At 40.6% G+C, this 18,474-nt stretch overlaps 1 protein-coding gene across 1 annotated transcript in view; it reads right to left on the bottom strand.

The window, feature by feature from the left end:
- The window catches only part of LOC132400108 (uncharacterized), a 187,254-nt gene extending 169,137 nt beyond the window's left edge, over positions 1-18,117 (bottom strand). Inside the window, exons 1-2 of the mRNA XM_059981185.1 lie at positions 18,054-18,117; positions 7,136-7,214 (exon numbers count right to left, since the gene is read on the bottom strand). The gene's annotated coding sequence lies outside the window, so the exon portion shown is untranslated. The remainder of the gene's footprint in view (positions 1-7,135; positions 7,215-18,053) is intronic.
- Positions 18,118-18,474: the final 357 nt, after the last annotated feature.

Raw genomic sequence — 18,474 nt, 5'->3', positions numbered from 1 at the left:
AAGTGCATTTGACAATGGAGTCAGAGGAACCAGAGTTAAATTCTAACACAGATTCTTCCTGTGTTGTGACTAGAGCTATGGCTAAAAAGATTGATGCACAGAATGAGGTTGTTACTCAGGACTGTTCAACTCAGGATTCGAGTTTTGAGGATGTGTCAGAGACTTTCTTACCTTCATTGTTTGAACAAGATTCTTGGAGGAAGTCTGACTATGAAGATTTATCTCTGTCTCAGAAGGAGATGATAGCAGAGCAGAATAGAGACTCTGAGATTATAAAATTAAGAGAACAAGCTTTACTAGGTAGTGAAATTGAGAAGGATATTACTTGGAAAAAGGAGTGTTGATGAGGAAGTGGAGATCGCCTACAATTCCTGCAAGTGAGGATTGGAATGTTGTTTACCAGGTAGTTGTCCCGAAAGTTTATCGAAATGAGATTTTGACTTTAGCTCATAGTGTGCCTTTAGGTGGACATTAAGGGGTAAGGAAAACTGTGGACAAGATTTTAAAACATTTTTACTGGCCTGGTTTAAGAAAAGATGTGGCGATGTTTTGTAAAACGTGCCATACTTGTCAAATTGTGGGTAAACCAAATCAGGTTACACCAGTAGCTCCATTACAACCTATTCCAGCATTTGGTGAACTGTTTTCTAAAGTTATTGTAGATTGTGTTGGTCCATTATCAAAGACAAAAACTGGTTATCAGTATTTGTTGACTATCATGTGTACTTCATCTAGGTTTCCAGAGGAAGTACACACTAATTTGTTGGACTATGTGTTGAAATTTAAGGACAGGTTACATAAAGCTTGTAGCTTAGCCAAGGAAAATTTAAAGTTGGCTCAGGAGAAAATGAAGACTTGGTAAGATTCAGAAGCTAGGATGAGGAAGTTTAAGCCTGCAGATAAGGAGATAAGGTGTTGGTTCTTTTCCCAGTGCAGACAAATCCTTTACAAGCTAGATTTCATGGTCCTTATGAAATTGTGTCTAAAATCAATTATGTGGATTACGTGATTAAAAACTCCAGATCATAGAAGGTCAACACAACTTTCTCATATAAATATGATAAAACCATATTTTGAGAACCAATCTGATACTGTGACTGTTGTGGTTAGTGAGAATGAGTTTGATTTAACTAGGAACATGATAGATGATTCATCTGACTTTCATTCTAAATCCAACATTGTTTCTGTTAGGTTACCAAATTCAACCATTCTGGAAAATATTGATGAGAAATTAGCACATTTAGAGCTAGGGCAGAAACAACAGATGAAGGAATTAATTTTTAAATATAAGGAGTTGTTTCCAGATGTTCTGAGAAGGACTACTATAGCTTCACATGATGTAGGTGTTGGAGATGCCAAACCTATTAAACAACATCCATATATGATGAACATAGAAAAATGTGAACTTGCTGAGAAAAAAATTGAATATGTGTTAAGAGAATAATATCATTAGACATTATAACTCGAATTGGAGTTCGCCATGTGTTATGGTGCCAAAACCAGATGGTAGTATTAGGTTTTGTACGGACTATAGGAAGGTGAATGCTGTAACGAAAACAGATGCATATCCAATTCCTTGAGTAGATGATTGTGTAGATAAAGTTGGGAAAGCAAAATTCCTTACAAAGATTGATTTATTGAAAGGGTATTGGTGTGTTCCATTAACCGACAGAGGTAGAGAGATTTCTGCATTTGTAACTCCATCTGGGTTATATGGGTATAATGTTCTTCCATTTGGGATGAAGAATGCCCCAGGTACTTTCCGGACGATGATTAACTCTGTGATTCAGGGATTGAAAGATACTGATGCTTATATTGATGATTTAGTGACAGGAAATGATACTTGGGAAGCACACATTATTGCAGTGGAGAAATTGTTTGAAAGGCTTTCAAAAGCTAACTTAACTATTAATTTAGCTAAGAGTGAATTTGGACATGCCACTGTGATTGTCTATCTTGATGTTGAATGTACAATGTAATTTTTTTTATGGAGTGGTTTTTTTTTCAATTGTAACACTCCTACTGTATTGTGAGTTATAAGCTGTTATATGATGGTATTGTATATTATGTATGTTATAAAATTTATACATTTGTTTTTCTTGTAAGCAATTGTTAAAAATTTTTGTTCTTGTCAGACCAAAAATGTTTTTTTTGGAGGGAGGTGTTACGTACTCGTGACATGACAGTGGTACCCTTGTCACGTGACTGGGGTTGAAGCTATACTGGACTTGAGGTAATGGTCTTGTGATGGCGGAGTGACATCATTTTCCCGCCAGTAGAGATCATGTGACAGGTTTTTTTTTAACAGGTTATAAAAGGAAGACCCCACCCTGTGAGGAGGGGCAGTTTGTGGCTGGATTTGCCAAGTTGACTTCATGCCACTGCGTGATTCAATGTGATGACGCAGCTTAGTTGAAAGATGAAGTTTTATCTAATGCCTAAAGTTTAAAAGGTCATTGCCAGCAGGTTCTTTACAATACTGCTAGTTTGAGAATCCATGGAGAGTGAAGATCGGAGTTCGGGAGTTAAAGATCGAGGAGAATCTATTTCGGCGGTGAAACGGGTTTGACCTTATTTGGAAGGAGTTCGTTGACTGTTCTCATGTTAATCTCTGCAGGATAGCAGAAGATTGAGGACAGTGTGATAAAGGAAAGGTCAGTGTCTTTAAGCCGTTTTGTTTCGTAAATTCTTCATGGGAAAAGTTCCACGTCGGGGATCGAAGCAAAATGACGTGAAAGAGAATTTAAATCATCATAAAGTCTCTCCTTTTAAATGGACTGAGAGCATTTTTGAATTTTTGGCAATACTGCTTTAAAGAACTGTTTTTGCAACATCGCTTTAAGAACTGTTTAAGCTGCCGCAAGGTAGCTGATTTCCGGTTACGTTCGTGTTTGTTTACTTTTGCGGGGTTTGTTTTCAGTGTTTAGTAAACGTGTTGTTTGTTATAAAAACCCTTGCCTAACTCATATATTTATTGTTGCCTGAATACGTAACACAAGAAAGCGAGTAGAGATAGCCCAGGAAATTGTAGACCAGTGAATCTTCCTTCAGTGGTTGGTAAGTTGATGCAGAAGATCCTGAGAGGCAGGATTTGTGAACATTTGGAGAGGCATGATATGATGAGGAATAGTCAGCATGGCTTTTCAAAGGCAGATTGTGCCTTACAAGCCTGATTGAACTTTTTGAGGATGAGACTAAACACATTGATGAAGGTTGAGCCATAGATGTAGTGTATATGAATTTTTGCAAGGCATTTGATAAGGTACCTCATGGAAGGCTTATTTAGAAAGTAAGGAGGCAGGGGATCCAAGAGGACATTGCTTTGTGGATCCAGAACTGGCTTGCCCACAGAAGGCAAAGAGTGGTTGTAGATGAGTCACATTCTGCATGGAGGCTGGTGACCAGTGGTGTGCCTCAAGGATCTGTTCTGGGACCCCTACTCTGTGATTTTTATAAATGACTTGGATGAGGAAGTGGAGGGATGGGTTAGTAAATTTGCTGATGACACAAAGGTTGGTGGTAGTGTGGATAGTGTGGAGTGCTGTCAGAGGTTATAGTGGGACATTGATAGGATGCAAAACTGGGCTGAGAAGTGGCAGATGGAGTTCAACCCAGATAAGTGTGAGATGGTTCATTTTGGTAGGTCAAATATGATGGCAGAATTTAGCATTAATGGCAAGACTCTTGGCAGTGTGGAGAATCAGAGCGATCCTGGGGTCCGAGTCCATGGGACACTCAAAGCTACTGCACAGGTTGACTCTGTTAAGAAGGCATATAGTTCATTGGCCTTCATCAATCATGGGATTGAGTTTAAGAGCTGAGAGGTAATGTTGCAGCTATATAGGACCCTGATTAGACCACACTTGGAGTACCGTGCTCAATTCTGGTCGCCTCACTAGAGGAACGACGTGAAAACCATAGAAAGGGTGCAGAGGAGATTTACAAGGATGTTGCCTGGATTGGGGAACATGCCTTATGAGAATAGGTTGAGTGAACTCAGCTTTTTCTCCTTGGAGCAACGGACGATGAGAGATGACCTGATTGAGGTGTACAAGATAATGAGAGGCATTGATTGTGTGGAGAGTCAGAGGCTTTTTCCCAGGGCTAAAATGGCTAGCATGAGAGGGCACAGTTTTAAGGTGCCTGGAAGTAGGTACAGAGGAGATATTGGGTAAGTTTTTACACAGAATGGGTGAGTGCGTGGAATGGACTGCTGGCGGCGGTGGTGGAGGCGGAAATGTTAGTGTCTTTTAAGAAACTCCTGGATGGATACATGAAGCTTAGAAAAAAACGGGCTTTGTGTGCCGAAGGGCCTGTATTATGCTGTAGGTGTTCTATGATTCCTTCTAATGAAATAGAAACTTATCATGGCCATAAGTGGCTCAACATTTCTCCAGTAAGTTGTCCTGGTTGCTCACCTCAGCAGCTGAATGCTAATCTTGTGCTAATCTTGAGCTCACTGATTAATGCTTACCCCATTACAGAATGCAATTCTGACAATAAGTTTTGTCCCCACAGCTCTTCACATAGATGGAATTAAGAGAAAATACTACATTTTTCCAGAAATCGTCTTTTTGAAGAAGATATTAACTATAATTACAAAAATGTTTCTGACTTTTTAAAAATCAATTTAATGGCAACATCAAAGTGATTTAGCCATTTTGCTGAACATAATTTCCCACTGGAATTACTCAAATGAATGATTATTACAAGCAGCATTGTAATCAAACCACTTCAGAACTTATCCTCACATTTCGAGGAAAAATTTCACATTAAAAAAAATCTTTTCATGCTTTCAGAACATCCTAAGGCTTTATAGGTCATAAGATATAGGAGTAGAATTAAGCTTTTCAGTGCTATCGAGTATGCTCTGCTCGTCGATCATAGCTGATTTATTTTCCTTCTCAACCTTATTCTCCTGCTTTGCCTGATACTTTATTTCTACACAATTAAATCATAGAGTCATAGAGCACTACAGCACAGAAACAGGCTCTTTTGGCCCATCTAGTCCATACTGAACTGTAAAACTACCTAGTCCCATTGACCCACCCTCCATACTGCTTCCATCCACGTACTTATCCAAACTTCTCTTAAATGTTGCAATCAAACTCGATTCCACCACTTCTGCTGGCCACTCATTCCACATTTGCACCACCCTCTGGTTGCCTTTAAATATTTCACCTTTCACCCTTAACCTTTGATTTCCAATTCAAGTCTCATATTGACAAAGGTAAGAGCCAACTGGTTTCTGAGATTTCCAATACAATAAAGGACTAGCTAATAGTGCTTTTTTAACAAGGTTTGTTAAGGGGAAATGTGGTGAAGAACATTGATCTATGATATATGCATTTTGGACAGCCAAGCTAGGTTATCACTTTTATAGTGAATGACAGGGCACTGATAAGTGTTGTGGAACAGAAGGATCTGGAAGTGAAAGCAGCCGCCCAAGTAGATAGAGTGGCTAAGACGACACATAGCACGCTGGCTTTCAACAGCCAGGGCATTGAGTTTAGGAATAGGCATAATATGTTGCAGCAATATACACTCAGAGGCCGCTTTATTTGGTATTGCTGTACACTTGCTCATTAAAGCAAATATAAAATCAGCCAATCATGACTCAGCAAGTCAGTGCATAAATGCATGCAGACATAGTCAAGAGGTTCAGATGTTGTTCAGAACAAGCATCAGAATGGGGAAGAAATGTGACTGAAATGATTTTGACCATTGAATGATTGAATGATTGCTGGTGCTTTGATTATCTCAGAAACTGGGTAACTCCTGGGATTTTCATGCAAAACAGTCTCTAGAGTTTACAGAGAATGGTGCAAAAACAAAAAAAACATTCAGAGAGCAGCATTCCTGTGAGCAAAAATGCCTTGTAAAATGAGAGAGGTCAGAGAATGGCCAGATTGGTTCAAGCTTACAGGAAAATGACAGTAACTCAAATAACCAGATGGTGTACAGAAGAGTTTCCCTAAATGCAGAGCACATCGAATCTTGAAGCGGATTGGCTACAGCAGCAGAAGGCAATGAACATACACTCAGTGGCCACTTTATTAGGTATAGGGTATACCTAACAAAGTGGCTATTGAGCGCAAGTTATTGGTGAATCTGCACTATCATATTTAGTTTTGGTCACCCTGTTATATGAAAGATATTGTCAAGCTGGAGGAGGTACGTAGGAGGTTTATAAAGAAGCTGCCTGGATTAGAATGCCTGAGTTATAGGGAAAGGTTGGTTACGCTGGATCTTTATTTCCTGGAGTGCATGAGAATGAAAGGTAACCTCTTAAGATTTTCTAAACTTATAAGCAGTTTGCATAAGGTGGACAGTCAAAATCTTTTCCCCGGGGAAATCAGAAGACAAAGATACAAGAGGGGAGAGGGGAGAGGGTTGAAAGACACCTTTCAATCATTTCAATGGCCCACTGCAACCAACAACCATCTATACTATCAACAACTCATATCATCCTTCATATTATCTGTAAACGTACTAATCCATCCTCCTACTTCCTCATCCAATGTAAAAGATATCAAAGAAAGAGACCAATCGAATTTTGGATGTTAAGTAATGTGAAGGTAAGTAGATGCAAAAGATCAACCATGATTTCACTGAATGGCAGAACATACAAGAGGGATCAAATGACCAATGTCTACTTCTACTTCCAATGTTTATTACCTACTCATATAACGTATAAAGAATATAGATCTCTAAATGATTTATAATATATGCACTCAAACTAAACTTAATTAAAACAAAAAAAAAAGAACTCAGTTAAAAAAAACTGAGACTCACAAAGATTTTTGTTTCAATACCATAGGCTGAGAGTCTGGGACAATATCATTCAGACTTCCTAAAGAAAAAAAATACAATTTGAAGTCAACAGGTCCTGGACATACTTTGTTGCTTAAGTCAAGATAAACTTTCAAGATTTAAATTTATTTATCACATAGATATCGAAACATTTAGTGAAATGTGTAATTTCCATTAACAACCAACACACCCAAGGATGTGCTGGGGACAACCCACAAGTATCACTACACATTCTAGCACCAACAGCATGGCCACAATGCTCAGCAAAACAACACAGAACACAACAAGTAACAAAATAACAATAGAAAAACTCTCTCTTTACCTTGTAGGACTGTTTGTGAAGTTAGATTCCTTTCATCTTCCTCCTGCAGCAATTCAACCACTTTGCTGGCAGTTATTTTCTACAACAGATAAAGATGCTAGTAGAACAAGGTTGATTTAAGAAAAATAAAATAGTTTTCAAATTAGGAAATGAGGAAAACAGTTCTCCTTAAATTCTGTTGATGCACCGGGTACAAGTATGATGTTAACAGAATATATGAGTAAACTATGAGGTTTACAAGCATTTAATCCATATGTCAATGCTCACCTGCTGGAAATCTACAAAATTAATCCCACATTCCCAAATTTATCCTTCTAGTATTGTATCAATGGACCCAACTGTCATAATTTGCCAAGTCCTATATAAATGCAAATCTAATCACACTACCTTTACGTTCTTTACTATCAAATATTGAGACCAAACTAATTTCACTGTTCAACATTATGTCAATTTCAAAATAATCCCAAAGACCTATTCTTTCATTAAATAGATTTGCATCATTCCTAACTAACATATATATATTTAAGTGGAATTGCATTGCCATACACTCTGCCTTGAACTCAACCTCAAGGCATTCCTAACTCCCCAAGCTCAACTCATAAAGCCTGAGTTAATTTTACACAATCCAATTACTCATAATTTCTACACAGTCCAGGAAAACTCAAACCCCTTTAATACCAGAATCAATCAAAACCCAATACCTACTCTTTTCTGTAGCCCCGAATCTACTCATAGCAAATGAAATGGTCTATTCTCAACACAAGTTAGAAATATAGAAACATAGAAAATTTACAACACAATACAGGCCCTCCAGCCCACAAAGCTGTGCCGAACGTGTTCCTACCTTAGAACTACCTAGGCTTTACCCATGGACCGCTATTTTTCTAAGCTCCATGTAGCCATCCAGAGGTCTCTCAAAAGACCCTATCGTATCCGCCTTCACCACCACCGCCGGTAGCCCATTCCATGCACTAACCACTCTCTACATAAAAACTTAACCCTGACATCTCCCCTGTACCTACTTCCAAGCACTTTAAAAATATGCCCTCTCATGCTAGCAACTAAAGCCCTGGGAAAAAGCCTCTGACTATCCACACAATCAATGTCTCTCATTATCTTGTACACCTCTATCAGGTCATCTCTCATCCTCTGTCACTCCAAGGAGAAAAGGCTGAGTTCACTTGACCTATTCTCATAAGGCATGATCCCCAATCCAGGCAACATCCTTGTAAATCTCCTCTGCACCCTTTCTATGGTTTCCACATCATTCCTCTAGTGAGGCGACCAGAATTGAGCACAGTACTCCAAGTGTGGTATGTCTAGCGTCCTATATAGCTGCAACATTACTTCTCGGCTCTAAATACCAATCCCACGATTGATGAAGGCCAATGCACCCTTTGCCTTCTTAACCAGAGTCAAACTGCGTAGTAGCTTTGAGTGTCCTATGGATTTGGACCCCAAGAACCCTCTGATCTTCCACACTGCCAAGAGTCTTACCATTAATGCTGTATTTTGCCATCATATTTGACCTACCAAAATGTAACACCTCACACTTATCTGGGTTGAACTCCATCTGCCACTTCTCAGCCCAGTTTTGCATCCTATCAATGTCCTGTCATAACCTCTGACAGCCCTCCACACTATCCACAAACCTCCAACCTTTGTGTCATCAGCAAATTTACTAACCCATCCCTCCAACTCCTCATCCAGGTCATCTATAAAAATCACAAAAAGTAGGGGTCCCAGAACAGATCCCTGAGGCACACCACTGGTCACCAGTCTCCATGCAGAATATGACCAGTCTACAACCACTCTTTGCCTTCTGCGGGCAAGCCAGTTCTGGATCCACAAAGCAATGTCCCCTTAGTTTCCTTACTAAGGGGACATGCCTCCTTACTTTCTCAATAAGCCTTACATAGGGTACCTTGTTGAAATCCATATATACTACATCTACTGCTCTTCTTTCATTAATGTGTTTAGTCACATCCTCAAAAAATTCAATTAGGCTCGTAAGACACAACCTGCCTTTGACAAAGCCATGCTGACTATTCCTAATCATATCATGCCTCTCCAAAGGTTCATAAATTCTGCCTATCAGGATCTTCTCCATCAACTTACCAACCACTGAAGTAAGGCATCAACTTACCAAGAGTTCTTGTAACTATTAAGAACTTGATCTGAATTTCCCAAGATCTACATAGCCCTGTATAAATCTCAAAAACACTTCAATAGCCCATTGATCTCTCAATGACATTATGTGCATCACAGTCAACATTAATCAGTTTCACTTGCAGATCCTCAGCAAATGGAGTACTGCTTCAACAAAACTTTGACAACATTCAGTCATGGACCCTAATAAACGAGAAGTAATTTTAACATCACTGGTATTTGCCAAACAAAAAAATTGTCTAATTACCTATTGTTTATACTTATTGGTTTAACCCTGGTCCCACAATTGACCAGACACTCAACCAAACAAGTTGCATAAACACTATAGCTACAAGAATAACTTTGACAAGTGATTCATTTACTGACAATCCACCATCTACAGGCAGGAGCATGGTGCAATACCTTTCACTTACCCGGATGACTGCTGATGTAATAACAACTTGCTGAGTTCCTCTAGCACTTTGTGTACTGCTCTGTGTTTCCAGCATCTGTGCAATCATTTGTGTTAATAATTTTTGTAAAGCAAGTAGAAACCTCAGACTGGAGTAGGGAAAGATTAAAAATATTAGCAATACTCTTGCCAGCTGATTCATGCAGGATCTGAGGACACAGCCTGGGGTTCATCAGGATCAGACCTTTCAGTTGATCTGACATCTGCAACAGTAACTGTGGGTGCAGGTGCATTGCAGACTGGGGGTAAGCGGTGTCACTTTATTGTCCTAATTTCATTGCAATGCTATCCAACTTCATTTTGTAGCCTGTTATGGCAAGCCAAAACTGACAGTTGGCCTTGGACTCTATTTTGGTCCAGCATAGACTCTTAGCATTCTCAGTTTCCTGTATAGGTCAGGGTCACAATGGGAATTCCGCATACATGAACTTCAGTAGGAAATGGATCTTTTAGTTTATTCATGGTTTCTGGTTGGGAGCACCCGCAGTAACCTCTGTGACACACACAGAAAAAAAAAGATTTAGCTTGCTGATAAACTCTGATGACAATGACATACTCATTTAGATAGCCTGTTGAAAATGGACCATTCTACTGACTCACATAAATGCTCATTTACCTCTTCAGACCAGCATTGTATAATTCTCTGTACTGGATCCTCACATTTCAGTTTCTGTTTAAGAGCAAGGAGAAAGAGCACTGCTTGATGGTCTGATTTACCAAAGTACTCCGAAACCAAAAGCCATGGATGAACCAGGATGTACATCATCTGCCGAGGGCTAGATCTGTGGCATTTAAGTCTGGTGACGTAGATATGGACAAGAAAACCAAGTATGACTTGCAGAGGGCTATTTCAAGAGTGAAGAGACAATTCCAAGTGAGGTCGGAGGTGAGGTCAGATACACGTCAACTCAAGCAGTGTTTGCAAAACATTAGTTACTACAATGCAAAACCCGATAGCAATGATGCTTCACTACCAGATGAGTTCAACGCCTTCTATGCTCACTTGGAAAGCGGGAATATAACTACAATGGTGAAGATCCCTGCTGCACCCAGTTTCCCTCTGATCTCTGTCTCAGAGACCAATGTTAGGCTGTCTTTAAGTAGTGTGAACCCTCATAAAGCGGCAGGCCCCAATGGTGTACCTGGTAAGGCTCTGAAAACTTGTGCCAACTAACTGGCGGGTGTATTCAAGGACATTTTCAACCTCTCACTACTGCAGGCGGCAGTTCCCAACTGCTTCCAAAAGGCAACAATTACAACACAGCCTGAGAAGAGTAATGTGAGCTACCATAATGACTATCACCCAGTAGCACTCATATCTACAGTAATGAAAGGCTTTGAGAGGTTGGTCATAACTAGAATCAACTCATGCCTCAGCAAGGACCCGGACCCACTGCAATTTGCCTATAATAATAATAGGTCTATGGGAGACACAATCTCAGTGGCTCTTCACATGGCCTTAGATCACCTTGACAATACAAACACCTATATCAGAATGCTGTTTGGTGACTATAGCTCAGAGTTTAACACCATCATTCCCACATTCCTGATCAATAAGCTCCAGAACTTGGGCCTCTGTACTTCCCTCTGCAATTGGATCCTCGACTTCCTAACCAGAAGACCACAATCTGTGTGAATTGGTGATAACATCTCTTCTTCATTAATAAGGAAACACCTATGTCAGGATGCTGTTCATCAACTATAGCTCAGCATGTAATACGATCATTCCAACAATCCTGACTGAGAAGTTGTAGAACCTGGCAACTGGATCCTTGACTTCCTAATCGTGAAGACCACAACCTGTGTGGATTGGTGATAACATCTCCTCCTTGGTGACGATCAACGCCGGTGCATCTCAGGGGTGTGTGCTTAGCCCACTGCACTACTCTCTATGTACCCATGACTGTGTGCCCAGGCATGGCTCAAATACCATCTATAGATTTGCTGACCATACAACCATTGTTGGTAGAATTTCAGATGGTGATGAGAGGGCATACAGTAATGAGGTATGCCAACAAGTGGAGTGGTGTCACAGCAACAATCTGGCATTCAAAGTCAGTAAGACGAAGGAGCTGATTGTGAACTTCAGGAAGGGTAAGACGAAGGAACACATACCAATCCTCACAGAGGGATCAGAAGTGGAGAAAGTAAGCAGCTTCAAGTTCCTGGGGGTCAAGATTTCTAAGGATCTAACCTGGTCCCAACATATCGATGCAGTTATAAAGAAGGCAAAACGGTGACTATACTTCATTAGGAGTTTGAAGAGATTTGGTATGTTGACAACTACACTCAAAAACTTTTATAGATGTACCATGAAGAACATTCTGACAGGCTGCATCACTGTCTGTTATGGAGGTGGGGGGGGGGCTGCTATTGCACAGGACCAAAAGTTGCAGGGGATTATAAATTTAGTCCACTCCATCTTGGGTACTAGCCTACAAAGTACCCAGGATATCTTCAAGGAGTGGTGTCTCAGAAATGCAGCGTCCATTATTAAGGACCTCCAGCACCCAGGGCATGCCCTTTTCTCACTGTTACCATCAGGTAGGAGGTACAAAAGCCTAGAGGCACACACTCAGCGATTCAGGAACAGCTTCTTCCCCTCTGCCATATGATTCCTAAATGGTCTTTGAACTCACGAACATTATCATCGTTTTTTTTTGAAATACACATCATTTCTGTTTTTGCACTATTTTTGATCTACTCTATTTATATATACACATACACACACACACACACACACACACACACACTTACTGAAATTGATTTACTTGGTTATTTATTTTCTTTCCTTTCTATATTATAATGTATTGTATTGGACTGCTACTAAGTCAATAAATTTCATGATACATGCCAGTGATAGTTAACCTAATTCTGATACAGATGGGATCAGCAGGCATTCTTAACGGTCATGTAGTAATAGCTTAGGGCTGTTTGGGTCCCTAATGGAACAGGTAACATGCTGATAGCATTTTGGAAGCACATTCTTGAAGTTGGCCTATTGAAGTCCCCAGGCAGCTATGATGAACAGGGTTTCAGAGCACACTGTTTCAAGGTTGTTGATTGCAGAATACAGTTCATTGGGTGCGTGCTTCACATCTACATGTAGACTGCAGTAGGTAGCATACACGGCACTTCGTTAGATTTTTTTTAAATCGGTGAGCAGGAAGTCATCAGAACTATTTCATCTGAGCACCATGATTCCCTCCCTTGGATTTTGTTTTGGCTACGCTATATATTTAATACCCTTTCCCTCTCTCTGCTGATCTCTCTCTTTCTATCTCTCACTCTTTCCAAAAAATTCTGTAAGCTTTTTTCCTTTTTTGCTGCCCTGCTTGTGCATCTTCCTCGTTTCTTGTCCTTGCTTCTGCATGCTTTCACTTTTGTCTGCCCATTTCTATGCATTTCATTCTTCCTGCTTTTACTGCACTGCCTGCATCTCCTTTCCTGTCTTTCTTACTGCACATTTATCTCTTTGTTGTTCTGCATGTATCTGTCTCTATCTCACCTCATATCATTTCTCTCCATATATGTACTCCCTTTTCCCATCATTGCTCTGAGTTTCTTCCTTTTACTTTCCTTCCACTTCTCTCTTTCTTTTAGCACTTAGATTTAGTTCTGCGAACACAGCACAGGCAGTCTTAAAAGAAGCAGCTGTGCTGGGCAGGAGATACACACTTGTTATGTAAGGATCTATTTCTTTTAGCACAATGACTCCCATTAGCATTACTTATTAACTAATAACTTACCCAGGCACACTGATCTGTTGTTCTCTCACTGCAAAGTGAATACAGTATACCAGTTAACCTCATCTCCGTGTGTGTGCTTTTATTTTAAATGATATGTAGTTGTAAACACACAACAACCATTACAATACAGAGAGTAGGGAGCCCACAGCTAAAAGTAAGGTGTACGAGGGACAGGTATGTATTTGCGCAAGCACAAACAAGAGAAAATCTGCAGATGCTGGAAATCTAAGCAACAATTACAAAATGCTAGAGGAACTCAGCAGGCCAGGCAGCGTGCGTGTGTGTGTGTGTGTTGGGATTCATAAGTAAGTTTGTGAAGTAATCAGGTGGTGGGGGAGATTCTTAGTTATAAGGAACAACCTTCAGATGTTGAGATCCTGAAATACTATTTCACTGAGAAACTGTCACTTTCCTTCCCTAGCTCTTTTTTAAACACAACCTCTGCATTCACCCCTTCTCACTTTGCCCACGGTTGCAAGCATACACATGACTGTACAATTCCACTCAAAAACCTACTGAATTAGCAGAACACTTTGCTCCTCACTCCATTAACCTCTATGCAGGCTCTAAAGTTCTCACGGAGGATGAGAGATGACCTGATAGAGGTGTATAAGATGATAAGAGGCATAGATCATGTGGATAGTCAGAGGCTTTTTTTCAGGGCTGAAATGAGAGCACACAGTTTTAAGGTGCTTGGAACTAGGTACAGAGGAGAAGTCAGGGGTAAGTTTTTTTACATAGAGGGTGGTGAGTGTGTGGAATGGGCTGCTGGTGACGGTGCTGGGGCAGATACAATATGCTCTTTTAAGAGACTCCTGGATGGGAACATGAAACTTAGAAAAATAGAGGGCCATGGGTAACCCTAGATCATTTCTAGAGTATTGTGTTTTGTATTGTAGGCCTGTATTGTGCTGTATGCTTTCTATGTTTCTAGTGTTCATGGATTCATTTACAAATCAGATGGCAGAGGGGAAGAAGTTATTCCTAAATTGTTGAGTGTGTGCCTTCAGGCTTCTGTACCTCTTTCCTGATGGTAGCAATGAGAAGAGGGCATGTTATGGGTGGTATCTGGTTTCTGATGCACTGCTCCTTAAAGATGTGCTAGGTATTATGGAGGCTAGTGCCTATGATGGAGCTGACTAATTTTACAACTCTCTGGAACTTACTTTGATACTGTACAGTAGTCCTCCTTACCAGACAGAGATGCAGCCAGTTAGAATGCTCTCCATGGTGCATCTGTATAAATTTGCAAGTGTTTTTGGTGGCATACCAAATTTCCTCAAACTTCTAATGAAATATAGCTGCTGTCTTGTCTTCTTTATAGCTGCTTTGAAATGTTGGGTCCAGGTTAGGTCCTCAGAGATACTGACATCCTGGAATTTGAAACTGCTCCTTCTCTCCCACTTCAGATCCCTCATGAGGACTTTCCCTCATCTTACTCATTCTGAAATCCACAATCAGTCCTTTGGTCTTGCTGACACTGAGTGCAAGATTGTTGATGCGACACCACTCAACTAGCTGGTATATCTCAGTCCTGTACACCCTCTCACCACCATCTGAGATTCTGCCAACAATAGCTGAATCATCAGCTAATTTATAGATGGCATTTGAGCTGTGCCTAGCCACACAGTCATGGGTGTAGAGATTATCAGCGAGATGGAGATGGAGATGTCGTCTTCCAGTTAGGAAGTCAAGTTCCAATTGCAGAGGGAGGTACAGAGGCCCAAGTTCTGGAGCTTTTCGATCAGAACTGTAGGAATGATGGGATTAAATGCTGAGCTGTCATCAATAACCAACATCTTGACATAGGTTTTTGTATTGTCCAGATGATCCAAGGCCGCATCACTTCTGCTGCAAAATAAGTGTGTGCTTGTCTTTCCACAACACCTAGTTAGATACTGGCACTACATGTGAAAATATTCAGATAGAATGACAGGTTTCACAAGAGAAAATGGTAGGGTTAGCAATCAGGCTTTGCATAGGTTCATCTATTTTGCAGTGTCAGTAAATATGAGCCATATATATGGGAAACAGCTGGGAATAAAGTGTTCTTGCAATGGCCTTCTGAAATGCTTGTAACAGTAACCAGTATGTTAAGACTGGCTCTATGAGATGACATTGTGCAGAGAAGTGCATGATCAATTGGTATAGGGCCAGAACTGCACTTGAACCTTGGAAATTAGGCAATTTTCGCTGCCTGGCAATTGAAATGCCAAGGAAACTTGATTGCCGAAGCAACCAGGCATCTATTCTACTACTCCAGAGCTCTGGCAATATGAAGCTTGCAGGTTGATTCCCATAATGCTGCTCCACAAGACAATGCAACAGTTGTCAGGGAGCAAACGCCATTTGTCCAGTAACTAATTAACAGTTTTGGCCGGTGTTCTGAGGGATAGGCTCACAGTCCTGACAAAGGATCTCAGCCCGAAACGTTGACTGCTCATTTCAACGGATGCTGCCCGACCTGCTGAGTTCATCCAGCTTGTTTGTACGTGTCACAGTTAACTGCCTTGCAATGTGAGGAACTGTGTGGGATCTAAAATTCTGGTCCTCTCCGAGAATGACAAAATCTCTTCAGTCTCTTTCCAGTATCCAGTATTGCATACCTAAATCTGATTTCTAGATTGTAAACACATTAGCTGGTACTTTATAATCTGGTACTTGTCTATCAAGGGAATGAGCTCCCTTAGATACCCTGAGAGGGATAACTTACACCTCAGAGTTAACAAAGATGGTTTGAACAGAGGCAAATACACAGAGTAGCCACTTGATTAAGTACCTCTGTATCTAATAAAATGGCCATTAAGTGTACATTTTGTGGTCTTCTGCTGCTGTAGCCTATCGACTTGAATGTTCGACATGTTGTGCATTCAGAGATGTTTTCCTTCATACCACTGTTGTAACGCCTGCTTATTGAGTTACTGTCACCTTCTTATCAGCTTGAACCAATTTGGCCATTCTTCTCTAACCTCTCTCATTAATAAGGCATTGTCACCCACAGAACTGCCATTCACTGGAAGTTCAAAAACAAACATGAGGAAATCTGCAGATGCTGGAAATTCAAGCAACACACACAAAATGCTGGTGGAACACAGCAGGCCAGGCAGCATCTATAAGGAGAAGCACTGTTAACGTTTTGGGCCGAGACCCCTCATCAGGACTAACTGAAGGGAAAGACAGTAAGAGATTTGAAAGTAGGAGGGGGAGGGGAAATGCGAAACGATAGGAGAAGACCGGAGGAGGTGGGGTGAAGCTGAGAGCCGGAAAGGTGATTGGCAAAAGGGATACAGAGCTGGAGAAGGGAAAGGATCATGGGATGGGAGGCCTAGGAAGAAAGAAAGGGGGAGGGGAGCACCAGAGGGAGATGGAGAACAGGCAGAGTGATGGGCAGAGAGCGAAAAAAAAGGAGGGGGGATAAAACTAAATATATCAGGGATGGGGTAAGAAGGGGAGGAGGGGCATTAATGGAAGTTAGAGAAGTCAATGTTCATGCCATCAGGTTGGAGGCTACCCAGCCGGTATATAGGGTGTTGTCTGTATCCCTTTTGCCAATCACCTTTCTGGCATCAGTGCTGACGATACCCATTTGATGCACCATCAACAACTCTCGGAGACGTGAGGCAAGATATAGGCTTTTATTAGGCTGGAAGATATTTATTAGATATAGGCTGGAAGAAAGAACAAGCAGCAAGTGACCGCCACACAACATCCTGGAGACTGAGGCCGGGGCTGTGCCTCCAATTGCCTTTATACCAGGGTCGGTGGGAGGAGCCACAGGAGCAGTCGGGGGGGGCGTGTCCAGACAGGTATGTGTAGTTCAGCACACCATTGAAGAGTTGCTGCTTCCTATACTTACTGGATGAGGTCTGTTGGTCACTAGATAAATCATTAGAAATCAACTTAACAAGAAGTGGCTGAAGATGCATAAAAGGCTTATCTTCAGAGTAAGAAGCACAGACAGCAAACTATCAGTTTGTAATGTGGAATGTGGCAGACTATCGATAAAACTGGGTTAGGTGGGACTGATCCTTTAAATAACTGCCTCAAAGCAAACAGCTTGACAGATACAAAGCAAACAGATACCCTTTAAATCTTCTGTCCAAAGTATTAAACTTGTTCTTCCAGTTTATGAACCACCCCTCTACTGATCCAATTTCAGGGCTGGGATTAATGTGTTTGAGTCTTCCTTTAGCAAAATTCTTCTCCATAGTGATACATTTAGACAGACTGCCTATAATAGTGATGCCCACAAATCAATTAGTAGGCTGAATTCAACATCTTCGCTCATGAATATTTGAACTGAAGTACTCATGGCACTTGGACCTCCAGAATACATCCTAATTAAAACCAAATGCTAAAAGATTTTGCAGATGCTGGAAATGCAGAACAACACATACAAAAAGTTGGAGGAATGCAGTAGGTCAGGCAGCAGACATAGAAAGGAATAAAGTGTTGACATTTCCGACAATTAGGTAATTTGGTAATTCATTCAAACAATAGAGAAAAAGGTATACAACAATAACCATGATTCTTCGGCAATAATTCATACCTTCTGAAGTGATTTGGAACATTGTGAGGTTGCTTTTTTTGGGCCAGTTGTTTCCTTGCTTTCAATTGCATTCTGGGGAGAAAAATAGAGAATGATTAACAGAAATTATACATCATCAGGAAATTTCTTTGCTCAAATTTTGAAACCAGTTTATCTTAACACATAAGTTGTAATCATCCTCTATAAATGATTTGCTGAACAGGAAACAAAGCTCAAGAGGTCATTTGCCTGTTGAATTTATGGTAGCCTCTGGAAGAGCGATCCTTTCAGTCCCATTTCCCAGTTCTTTTCCTAAGGCTCTGAAAATTAATTTTTCATTCATGCCTATTCAATTCTCCTTTGAAAGGACTGATAGAACTTTTTTTCTGCTATACTGATAAGAAAATACATTTTTAATCACTAAAAATACAGGAATAGGGCC

Source organism: Hypanus sabinus, chromosome 9 (assembly GCF_030144855.1).
Source record: "Hypanus sabinus isolate sHypSab1 chromosome 9, sHypSab1.hap1, whole genome shotgun sequence".
Taxonomy (NCBI): Eukaryota; Metazoa; Chordata; class Chondrichthyes; order Myliobatiformes; family Dasyatidae; genus Hypanus; species Hypanus sabinus.
The sequence above is the reverse complement of the archived record's forward strand: the minus strand, read 5'-3'. Positions and strand labels throughout refer to the sequence as shown.